Raw genomic sequence first — 12,738 nt, forward strand, 5'->3', positions numbered from 1 at the left:
AAAATTTATTAAAGGCCTAGGAATTAGACCAGAAACTCTGCAACTCCTAGAAGAAAATGTAAGATCAACAAATCAGCATATAGGCATAGCATAGCCAACAATTCTCACATTAGGACCCCTAAAGCTCAGGAAATATAATTTGGGATGGCATAAAATTAAAATGCTTCTGCAAAGCAAAGAAAACAGTTAAGAATGTGAAGACAAAACCTACAGAATGAAAGAGAAATCTTTGCTATTTACTCACCTCATAGAGAATTAATATCTAGAATGTATAAAGAGCTCAAAAAACCTTACACACAAAAAAATCAATAACTCAATTAACAAACGGTCAAGGAATTAAATAGACTTTTCTCAAGAAATACAAATGGCCAACAAATATATTTTTAAAAAAGTGCAATATCATTAGCGATTAGGAAATGCAAAAATAAAACTACACTGAGATTTCATCTCATCCCAATCTGAATGGTAATCATCAAGAATACAGACAATAATAAATACTAAAGAAGATACGGGAAAAAAGAAACACTTTTATAATATTGTTGGCATTCTAAATTAATACAACTGCTATGAAAATCAGTACAGAGTTTCCTCAAAAAGCTAGGCATGGAAGGACCATTAGACCCAACTATACCACTTCTCAATATTTATACTGAAGAATTAAAGTCATCATATTACAGTGATACATACATACCCATGTTTATACCAGCACAATTCACATTAGCTGAACTATGGAAATCAGCCTAGGTATCCATCCATGGAACAGTGGCTAAAGAAAATATGGTGACCAGCAGAGTAGAACACCTAGAAGATAGTGCCGCTGCATGCGCCTGCAAAGTAGGCAAAACTGCAACCACTGACAGAACAAGCCTAGCGGCCCACAGAGGGACAGAGCCGCTGCCCGCGCCTGCAAGGTAGGTGGACCTGCTACCGACCGGCAGAGCAGGCCCAGCGGCCTGCCGGCGTGGTACGCACATTGCCCCAATTGGAGGAGGGGCAGAGCCGCCGCCCGCGCCTGCGAGGGAGAATTTGCAACTATACAAGACCAATATAAATATATAGGGGGAAAATTCAATAGCACAACAGTTTCACCAAGTAGAAAGGAATGCGAACAGTATGAAGAGACAAGGTAAGAAAGGACCACAAGCAATGCAGGTCAACTCAACGTTAGAAGAGGTAATAGCTGCAGCAGATGGAATGTCAGATAAAGAATTCACGATATACATGCTTCAGATGATCTGGAGTATCAAGGAAGACATCAGACAGCAAAATCAGACAATGAAAGATCACTTCAACAATGAATTACATAAACAAATCCAAGAAGCAAAAGATCAACTATACAGGGAGATAGAGGTTATAAAAAACAAACAAACAGAAATCCTAGAAATGCAGGAAGCAATAAACCAACTTAAAAACTCAATTGAGAATACTACCAGCAGAGTAGAACACTTAGAAGATAGAACATCAGACAATGAAGATAAAGTATTTCAACTTGAAAAGAACATAGACAGCTCAGCAAGACTGTTAAGAAACCATGAGCAGAACATCCAAGAAATATGGGATAACATCAAGAGACCAAATTAAAGAGTCATTGGGATACAGGAAGGGACAGAGTTTCAAACCAAAGGAATGAGCAATCTATTCAATGAAATAATACGAGAAAACTTCCCAGACTTGAAGAATGAGACAGAATCCCAAATTCTAGAAGCCTACTGGACGCCGAATGTGCAAAATTATAAGAGATCCACACCTAGACACATTATAATGAAGATGCCCATCATACAGAATAAGGAGAGAATTTTAAAAGCTACAAGAGAAAGGAAGCAGATTACATTTAGGGGTAAGCCAATCAGGATAACAGCTGATCTTTCAACACAGACTCTGAAAGCTAGAAGATCCTGGAATAACATATTTCAAACACTGAAAGAAAATGGGTTCCAACCAAGAATTGTGTATCCAGCGAAATTAAGCTTTAGGATGGAAGATGAAATTAAAACTTTCCACGGTAAACAAAAGTTAAAAGAATTTGCAGCTAGAAAACCATCTCTTCAAAACATCCTCGGCAAAACATTACAGGAAGAGGAAATGGAAAATAACAATGAAAACCAACAGTGGGAGGTAGGACAGTAAAGGGAGGGAAAATAATCAAAGAGGAAAACAAACCATGTTTACTAACAGAAATAAACAAATATGTCTGGAAGAACAACCCATATCTCAATAATAACCCTAAATGTTAATGGCTTAAACTCACCAATTAAGAGACACAGGCTAGTAGAATGGATCACAAAACAAGACCCAACAATATGCTGCCTACAGGAGACACATTTGATAGGAAAAGACATACATAGGCTGAAGGTGAAAGGTTGGGAAAAATCATATCACTCATATGGACTTCAGAAACAAGCAGGAGTGTCCATACTCATATCAAATAAAATAGATTTCAAGCCAAAATTAATCAAAAGAGATAAAGAGGGACACTACATACTGCTTAAGGGAACCATACACCAACAAGACATAAAAATCATAAATATATATGCCCCAAACAATGGTGCAGCTATGTTCATCAAACAAACTCTTCTCAAGTTCAAGAGTCTAATAGACAACCATACAATAATCATGGGAGACTTCAACACACCTCTCTCGCCACTGGACAGATCTTCCAAACAAAAGTTGAATAAGGAAACTATAGAACTCAATAACACAATTAATAACCTAGACTTAATGGACATATATAGAATATACCACCCAACATCAAGCAGTTACACTTTTTTCTCAGCAGCACATGGATCCTTCCCAAAAATAGATCATATATTATGTCACAGGGCAACTCTTAGACAATATAAAGGAGTAGAGATAATACCATGCATCTTATCTGATCATAATGGAATGAAACTGAAAATCAACGATAAAAGAAGGAAGGAAAAAGCATACATCACTTGGAGAATGAACAATAGGTTACTGAATGATCAATGGGTTATAGAAGACATCAAGGAGGAAATTAAAAAATTCTTAGAGATTAATGAAAACACAGACACAACATATTGGAATCTATGGGACACATTGAAAGCAGTTCTAAGAGGAAAATTCATTGCTTGGAGTTCATTCCTTAAAAAAAAGAAAAAAACAACAAATAAATGATCTCATACTTCATCACAAAATCCTAGAAAAAGAAGAGCAAAACAAGAGCAAAAGAAGTAGAAGGCAAGAAATAATTAAAATCAGAGCTGAAATTAATGAAATCGAAACAAAAGAAACAATTGAAAAAATTGACAAAACTAAAAGTTGGTTCTTTGAAAAAATAAATAAAATCAACAGACCCTTAGCCATGCTAGCGAACAGAAGAAGAGAGAGAACTCAAATTACTAGCATACGGGATGAAAAAGGCAATATCACAACAGACACTTCAGAAATACAGAAGATAATCAAAAATTATTTTGAATCCTTATACTCCAATAAATTAGAAGATAGTGAAGGCATCGATAAATTTCTTAAGTCATATGATCTGCCCAGATTGAGTCAGGAGGATATAGACAACCTAAACAGACCAATATCAATTGAGGAAATAGAAGAAACCATCAAAAGACTACCAACTAAGAAAAGCCCAGGACCGGATGGGTATAAAGCAGAGTTTTACAAAACCTTTAAAGAGGAACTAATACCAATATTTTTCAAGCTACTTCAGGAAATAGAAAAAGAGGGAGAACTTCCAAATTCATTCTACGAGGCCAACATCACCCTGATACCTAAACCAGACAAAGACACTTCAAAGAAAGAAAACTACAGACCAATATCTCTAATGAACCTAGATGCAAAAATCCTCAATAAAATTCTGGCGAATCGGATACAAAAACATATCAAAAAAATTGTGCACCATGATCAAGTAGGATTCATCCCTGGGATGCAAGGCTGGTTCAATATACGGAAATCAATAAATGTTATTCACCACATCAATAGACTTAAAAATAAGAACCATATGATCATCTCGATAGATGCGGAAAAAGCATTCGACAAAGTACAGCATCCCTTTATGTTCAAAACTCTAGAAAAACCAGGGATAACAGAAATATACCTCAATATTGTAAAAGCAATCTATGCTAAGCCTCAGGCTAGCATCATTCTGAATGGAGAAAAATTGAAGACATTCCCTCTAAAGTCTGGAACAAGACAGGGATGCCCTCTCTCTCCAATTCTGTTCAACATAGTTCTCGAAACACTGGCCAGAGCAATTAGACAGACAAAAGAAATTAAAGGCATAAAAATAGGAAAAGGAAAACTTAAATTATCACTATTTGCAGGTGACATGATTATATACCTAGCAGACCCAAAAGGGTCTACAAAGAAACTATTAGAGCTAATAAATGAATTCAACAAAGTGGCAGGATATAAAATCAACATGCATAAATCAAAGGCATTCCTGTATATCAGCGACAAATCCTCTGAAATGGAAATGAGGACAACCACTCCATTCACAATATCCTCAAAAAAAAAAAATAAAATACTTGGGAATCAACCTAACAAAAGAGGTGAAAGACGTATACAATGAAAACTTCAGAACCCTAAAGAGAGAAATAGAAGAAGATCTTAGAAGATGGAAAAATATACCCTGTTCATGGACAGGCAGAACTAACATCATCAAAATGGCAATATTACCAAAAGTTCTCTATAGGTTTAATGCAATGCCAATCAAAATCCCAATGGCATTTATTGTAGAAATAGAGAAAGCAATCATGAAATTCATATGGAAAAATAAAAGACCCAGAAAAGCAAAAACAATGCTAAGCAGGAAGAGTGAATCAGGCGGTATAGCGATATCAGACTTCAAACTATACTACAGAGCAATAGTAACAAAAACAGCATGGTACTGGTACCAAAACAGGCAGGTGGACCAATGGTACAGAATAGAGGACACAGAATCCAATCCACAAAACTACAACTATCTTATATTTGATAAAGGGGCTAAAAGCATGCAATGGAGGAAGAATAGCATCTTCAACAAATGGTGCTGGGAAAACTGGAAATCCATATGCAACAAAATGAAACTGAATCCCTTTCTCTCGCCATGCACAAAAGTTAATTCAAAATGGATCAAGGAGCTTGATATCAAATCAGAGACACGCCGTCTGATAGAAGAAAAAGTTGGCTACTATCTACATTAGGTGGGGTCGGGCTCCAAATTCCTCAATAGGACACCCATAGCACAAAAGTTAATAACTAGAATCAACAAATGGGACTTACTCAAACTAAAAAGTTTTTTCTCAGCAAAAGAAACAATAAGAGAGGTAAATAGGGAGCCTACATCCTGGGAACAAATCTTTACTCCTCACACTTCAGATAGAGTCCTAATATCCAGAGTATACAAAGAACTCAAAAAATTAGACAATAAGAGAACAAACAACCCAATTAACAAATGGGCCAAGGACCTGAACAGACACTTCTCAGAGGAGGACATACAGTCAATCAACAAGTACATGAAAAAATGCTCAACATCTCTAGCAGTCAGAGAAATGCAAATCAAAACCACCCTAAGATACCATCTCACTCCAGTAAGATTGGCAGCCATTAGGAAGTCAAACAACAACAAGTGCTGGCGAGGATGTGGGGAAAAGGGTACACTTATACATTGCTGGTGGGACTGCAAATTGGTGCAGCCAATTTGGAAAGCAGTATGGAGATTTCTTGGAAAGCTGGGAATGGAACCACCATTTGACCCAGCTATTCCCCTTCTTAGTCTATTCCCTAAAGACCTAAAAAGAGCATGCTACAGGGACACTGCTACATCGATGTTCATAGCAGCACAATTCACAATAGCAAGACTGTGGAACCAACCTAGATGCCCTTCAATAGACAAATGGATAAAAAAAAAATGTGGCAATTTTACACAATGGAGTATTACTCTGCATTAAAAAAATGACAAAATCATAGAATTTGCAGGGAAATGGATGGCATTAGAGCAGATTATGCTAAGTGAAGCTAGCCAATCCCTAAAAAACAAGTGCCAAATGTCTTCTTTGATATAAGGAGAGTAACTAAGAACAGAGTAGGGACGAAGAGCAGGAGAAGAAGATTAACATTAAACAGGGATGAGAGGTGGGAGGGAAAGGGAGAGAGAAGGGAAATTGCATGGAAATGGAAGGAGACCCTCAGGGTTATACAAAAGTACATACAAGAGGAAGTGAGGGGAAAGGGAAAAATAATACAAGGGTGAGAAATGAATGACAGTAGAGGGGGTAGAGAGAGAAGAGGGGAGGAGAGGGGAGGGGAGGGGAGGGGAGATAGTAGAGGATAGGAAAGGCAGCAGAACACAACAGACACTAGTATGGCAATATGTAAATCAATGGATGTGTAACTGATGTGATTCTGCAATCTGTATATGGGGTAAAAATGGGAGTTCATAACCCACTTGAATCAAAGTGTGAAATATGATATATCAAGAAATTTGTAATGTTTTGAACAACCAACAATAAAAAATAAAAAAAAAAAGAAAATATGGTGTATATACACAATGGAGTTTTAATTCAACCATAAAGAAAAATGAAATTATGCCATTTTCCAGATGGAACCAGAGACCATTATGGAAGTGAAATAAATCAAACTCAGCAGGTCAAGGATCTTATTTTTTCTCTCATATGCATAGATTATAGAGGAAAAAGGAAAAGGAAGTTGGATGCAGGGATCTTGTGAAAATCAAAGGAATATCAGTAAAGGAATGGGACTAGGAGGTAGAAGAACAGAATTCCAGTTTTAAAAGCTGAATCTCTCTTTTCACAAAGAATTGCCTATTTTTAGGGAATTTATTTATGTTGTCACAGACACATACATTAAAAAAAAACTTTTTAAAACCCTTTCCAAGGATCTGATGAGTTTAATAAGAACAAATAACATACAAATTTTAAAAGTAATTTCAGTGGATCAAGTTAGGAAAGAAAATGTTGGCATACCTACTGATTCCTGTAACTATGAAGACAAGCTACATGGGGGCTTTTGTGTACAAATAAGCCACTGGGTGTTAATGTGGAGACAATGTGATTTCAATGATGAGGATGCAGACACCAGTCTTTCAGGGGCTCAGTCTCTGCATGATGCTGACCCCTATCATGTCATGCTAAAAAACTGATGTTTGATTATCAACATAACTGAGTACTGAAAGTACATGAATTACATATTCACAGGTCCCTAGGCCTTGTGTTTATTCACCTCAAGGAAGGTTTGTCAGGCAGTCACAAAAAGAAAAATTTACTTATAACAAATGATAACCATTTTTTCTTTTGTTTTCCAGAAAATGGAGGTATTAGAGTGCTTGGGTAAAGATCCTAAAAAGAGGAAGAGGGGAGATTTCTAAAGACTTTGATAAGAACAAAAGTTGCCCCATTCCAGCAGCCCTTAGAACTTCTATCCCATATCCTGCCAGGCTCCCAAAAGTGAACATGGCACAATCAGTGAGACTATGGTGCAATGAATATTAAAAGTCCTCGTTTTTCTGGATATCACATAAGTGTCCTGGATTCTCATCACATCAACTGCAATTAAGGAAAAGCAGCCCCAGAATAATAGATTGAACTTCTTACTTGGCTGACATAATAGGGGCTTAGAATCAGGCTTCTTTTTAATTAAAACATATACTGCTTTTAGCACATCCAAGTTTGTAGACTAAGAGTTACATCCAAAAGAATAAAGAGAAAGGCACAGTATACAAGAAACAGTAGATCAGAAACACAAGAGTTGGGAGAGGAAGTCTATGTATGACAACTGTGGAAAAGCCTAAAGAATAACAAACTAGGTATGGACCAAACAGAAGGGTTCTGAGAAGACCAGATTAAACAAAATACCATATAATAGAACAATTGAAAGGACAAGGTTATAACAGATACAGATTTTTCAAGGAAAGGTAACAAGCAATATTAGAAAATAATATAAGTCATATGAAAAAGTTAGGGTTTAAATAGGAATCAAATTAAAATGTAGCTTATGTTGAAATGATTAATTCAATTCAAGCAAATGGAGTCAATTCATGTTGCATAATAGAAGCTGTCTCCTGTAAATGAATCAGAAATGGCTGTAATATAGAATGTGTCAATGACTCTAACAATTTAAAATTAAAAGTGTGACTGATTTAAGAAGTAAAGGGCTGAGGCTTGGGCTCAGCTGCAGTGTAGGCCCTATGTTCCATCTCCAGTACCACCGTGGCCCCCCCAAAGAAAGTAAAAGGGTAAATAAACATGAAGGAATTGTAGGAACAATCATTCTTATTTTAGTAAGATGTAACAAATAAATAGACAGCCAAGAATTATAAAAGTAACCAATAAATTCACTAAAAGTAATAATCAGCACATAATTATCAAAATTTGAAATAAGAAAAGACAAAGAGAGAAAATTGGAGAGCAGAATTTAGATGGAATTAAGGGGAGTACTGAATTGTAATTTTCAGAAATATATATGTATATATTTATATTTAGAATCATGGAAGAAATTATTAAAACTTAAAAAAAACACTGAAAGTACTTGTATATGCACAGTAGGATAAGAAAAGACTATTGCTTTTCATAATCAACACTTTGGAAATTTTTAAATTATCTTGTACATATCTTATTTTGGTTTTAATTTTGTTTAATCTTATGATAGGCCTGTATGATGTCAGAGTTTGCTATCTTTTTGTTGTTCCATACTGCCCAAACATGGGGGAGGGTAAGAGTGTAAACCAGCACAATGATTAGAGTATGATAATCCCCCTAGATTGTTACAGCTCAGGAATAAGAATGGGAAATCTATCACCCAATGTCCAGAAAGTGTATCTAACTCAGCTGGGGTTGAAGATAGTGTCAGTTTCTTTTTTTTTTTAATTTTTATTGTTGGTTGTTCAAAACATTACATAGTTCTTCACAAATCATATTTCACACTTTGATTCAAGTGGGTTATGAACTCCCATTTTTACCCCGGATACAGATTGCAGCATCACATCCGTTACACATCCACTGTTTTACATATTGCTATACTAGTGTCTGTTGTATTCTGCTGCCTTTACTATCCTCTACTATCCCCCCTCCCCTCCCCTCCCATCTTCTCTCTCTACCCCATCTACTGTAATTCATTTCTCCCCCTTGTTTTTTTCCCCTTTCCCCTCACTTCATCTAGTATGTAATTTTGTATAACCATGAGGGTCTCCTTCCATTTCCATGCAATTTCCCTTCTCTTTCCTTTTCCCTCCCACCTCTCACCCCTGTTTGATGTTAATCTTCTTCTCATGATAGTGTCAGTTTCTGAGTGAGTCCTACTGAGCTACAATTCAAGACGAAGGTCACTATTGAAATCAGACAAGGAATAGCACTGAAAGCATTGACAAAAGATCATTAAAGGTACAAAGAAAAGCTAAAGGAGAGATTTAAAAAGATATAATTGAATGTTGATTAGCAGTTTGCAGCACAGAGTCCAAAAATTCATCAACAAATCAGTAATGAAGAAACTGATAGAGAAATACAATCAAATTAAAGGGAGCCAAATGAATGTGCTGGGAAGATGTGATATGAAAATGGGGAAAGGAATTTCAAAATTTACAGAAAATATAAGTGCCTCACACTGCAAATTGTAGGATTATAAGGAGAAAAAATAATTTCAGTCCTATCAAAAAATCAAACAAACAGTTTATAAAAGGGCAAAGGACATAAATAGACATTTCTCAAAAGAATAAATGTGTCCAAAAAATTATGCAAATAATGTTCAACATCCTTAGCATTCGGAGAAATGCCAACCAAATCCACACTGAGATTTTAACTCACTTCACTTAGAATGTCAAGAACGCAAATTAAAAAAAAAAAAAAAAAACTGCTGCTAAAAATATGGGTAAAAAGCTTCACTTATATAGCTGGTGGGACTGCAACTTAGTACAATTACTTTATAAAGTAATATAGAAATTCCTCAAGAGACTAGGAATGAGGCTACCATGGAATCCAACTATCCCAGTCCTTGCCATTTATCCCAAATAACTAAAATCAGCATATTATGTATGCATACCAATGTTTATAGCAGCACATTTCAAAATAGCCAAGATATGGAACCAACCTAGGTGCCTTTCAATAACTAAAAGGATAAACAAAATGTATATGTGCACAATTTGCTGGTAAATGGATAAAACTGGAGAACATCATGCTAAGTGAAAGAATCCAGACTCAGAAAGTTAAGGGTCAATGCTGTCTTTCATATGTGGAAGATAAACAGAGATGGGAATAAATAATTAAGAAGAGGGGGTTATATCATGAAGATAGAAGGAAACCTATAGAGTAGATAAAGAGGACTGAGGTGGAGGGAGGAGAGGGTGAGGTAAAATAGTGGGTAATAAAATCTATCAAATTATTCTATGTCCATGTATAATTATACCATACATCTTGATATGGCATGTAATTATAACAATTACATAATATAATAATAATGATGATGATAAAGGGACATCAGTAGAGTAGAGCAAGTAGGTCATGTGAAGGAAGAAGGGACAGGAAGGGAATATGCTATGTACTATAATTGAACAATTTATAATATATGCTTGTTCAAATATGGCATAATAAATTCTACTATTGTGTATAGTTTTAATTCATCAATAAAAATATGCTGAAAATAAATAAATATCAAGGTTTTATAAAGAGGAATGACATCCTATCATTTTACAGGAAAATGGATGGAACTGGAGGGCATCATACATGCTGAATGAGAAAAGTCTGACACAGGCAGACAAGTATCAAATGTTTTCTCTCATATATGAAAACTAAAAAAAAAATTAAAATTAAAAAATGACCTAAAAATAGAAGAGGAACTTTTAGGAACTGGGAAAGGAGAAGGCAGAGCAGAGAGAGGGGAGAGGAGTAAAGAAAAGAAGGAAAGATGAACATGACCCATATATGATATACACATATATGGAAATGTCACAGTGAAACATTATTTTGTAAAATTATACTAAAAAATAATTTTGAGGAAAAAAATATTATAGTTCTGGAAGCTTGGAAGAACTAGATGCCAGCAGGTTCAGCATCTAGTAAGGAAAAATAAATAAATAAGTATGGAGGATTTCCACATAGAAATTGTGAAGAATAAAAAAGAAATCCCTTGGTCAAAAAACATAAGTAATACTAAGTAATATACCTGTAAGAATATGGAGTATTAGCTGATGTCAGTTATAGCCATTGATCATTATGGAAAATGCTAAAGCAACAAATTAACTAATGTTGATGTGCAGGCACTGTGCTAAACACTGAATGGAGATTAACATTTTTAATCTGCACCAAATGAAGTGCTATTATTATTCCTCTTTTACAAATAGCATACTTAAGGCTTTGAGAGGTTAAAAACTTGCCCAAGTTCAGTTCATGCTAGAACTGAAATTCAGATTTAGATAACATAGGATTCAAACCCACATTGCCAATCACTATAGTCCTGTGAGAAAACAATCTTTTATCAAATTAAACATTACTGAAAGATAAATTGAAAACATAGAGTAACAGGGAATGAAAAACATCTAGTGCTCAAATATTGTAAATCATGGCCAGACTAACTATAAAGGAGTCTGTACAAATGAGGCATAGACTATGAGTATGGGGTTCAAGTTTAAGATGGTGACAGCTTTGAAAACAAAGCACTGCATGTGCTATGCTTAAGATAAATGGCAAGAACAGGAGTATAAGTTTAAGTTTAAGTTAGAGATAGTTTTTAAAACTTACTGCTTTATACTTAAGATAAATGTCATAAATTCTATTCCAATTATATTCATTGTTGAAGACAGACAACAAGAAAGCATCAACTGGTGCAAACAGATCAGACAATTATCTAACCAAAAGTAACTGAGACCCTCATTTAAATACATTTACATGTTAAAAGATATGACTGGGGAGCATATTTTGGACACTTCAAAAATTGATTCAAGCACAGTAAGAGGATTCCTTGAAGCCTATAAATATTTTAATTTCTATCCCCCAAACAATCTCATGCATATGTTGTTCACCCCTTGTCTTCTTGGCCAATCTGTCTATGGGTTGGTCCAGTTTGCAGCCTGACTCCTCTATCTGTGGGGTAACCACCTTGCTATGCAAATCAGTATAATAAATAATTCTTTCTAATGTTCTGTTAGCTATATTTTATTTCTATCCTGCATGAGTTAAAAGACCCACTGATCCAGTGACACAAGGAGGCAGAGAAAGGAACACAAATATACCAGCTACTATGATGGTGAAACTTGCAGCAACAGAATGGAAACCATAACAATGACTCAGTGATTCACTGATAACCCACAACTTCCTCTTTGGGAAAGAAGTTAAAAAAAAAAAAAAAAAAAAGCACTGTTCTGGGACAATAAGCTTCCCAGAGATCAGAGGCCAGAATAAACTAAAAATGTTTGCAAGTGAATATGTCTAGTAGTAAAGATTTACTTTTCTTCTCCAAAGTAAGTTGATACATCCTACATGCCAGGCTATAATAAAGGACATAAATCATATTACTTTATTAAAGTAGTGAGCCTGTATCCATATGTTAAGGCTACTGACTGTCTCTTTATATGGAAGACAAAACCCTTAGGAAACAGAAATTAGATATTTATATCTATATTTCTTTTTTGGTCAAGGCATGCTTAGCTCTCCTTTCAAGGTTACAACAGTTGCCCCAAACCACTATCATGTTTTATTCCATTCGAATCCTTCTTTGTTTTTCTTTCTTTAACTTCTAGTTATCAAGATAGCCTGTGTATTATGTTATCTTTTTATTCACAAA

The sequence above is a fragment of the Marmota flaviventris genome, chromosome 3 (genome assembly GCF_047511675.1).
Source record: "Marmota flaviventris isolate mMarFla1 chromosome 3, mMarFla1.hap1, whole genome shotgun sequence".
NCBI classification, from domain to species: domain Eukaryota; kingdom Metazoa; phylum Chordata; class Mammalia; order Rodentia; family Sciuridae; genus Marmota; species Marmota flaviventris.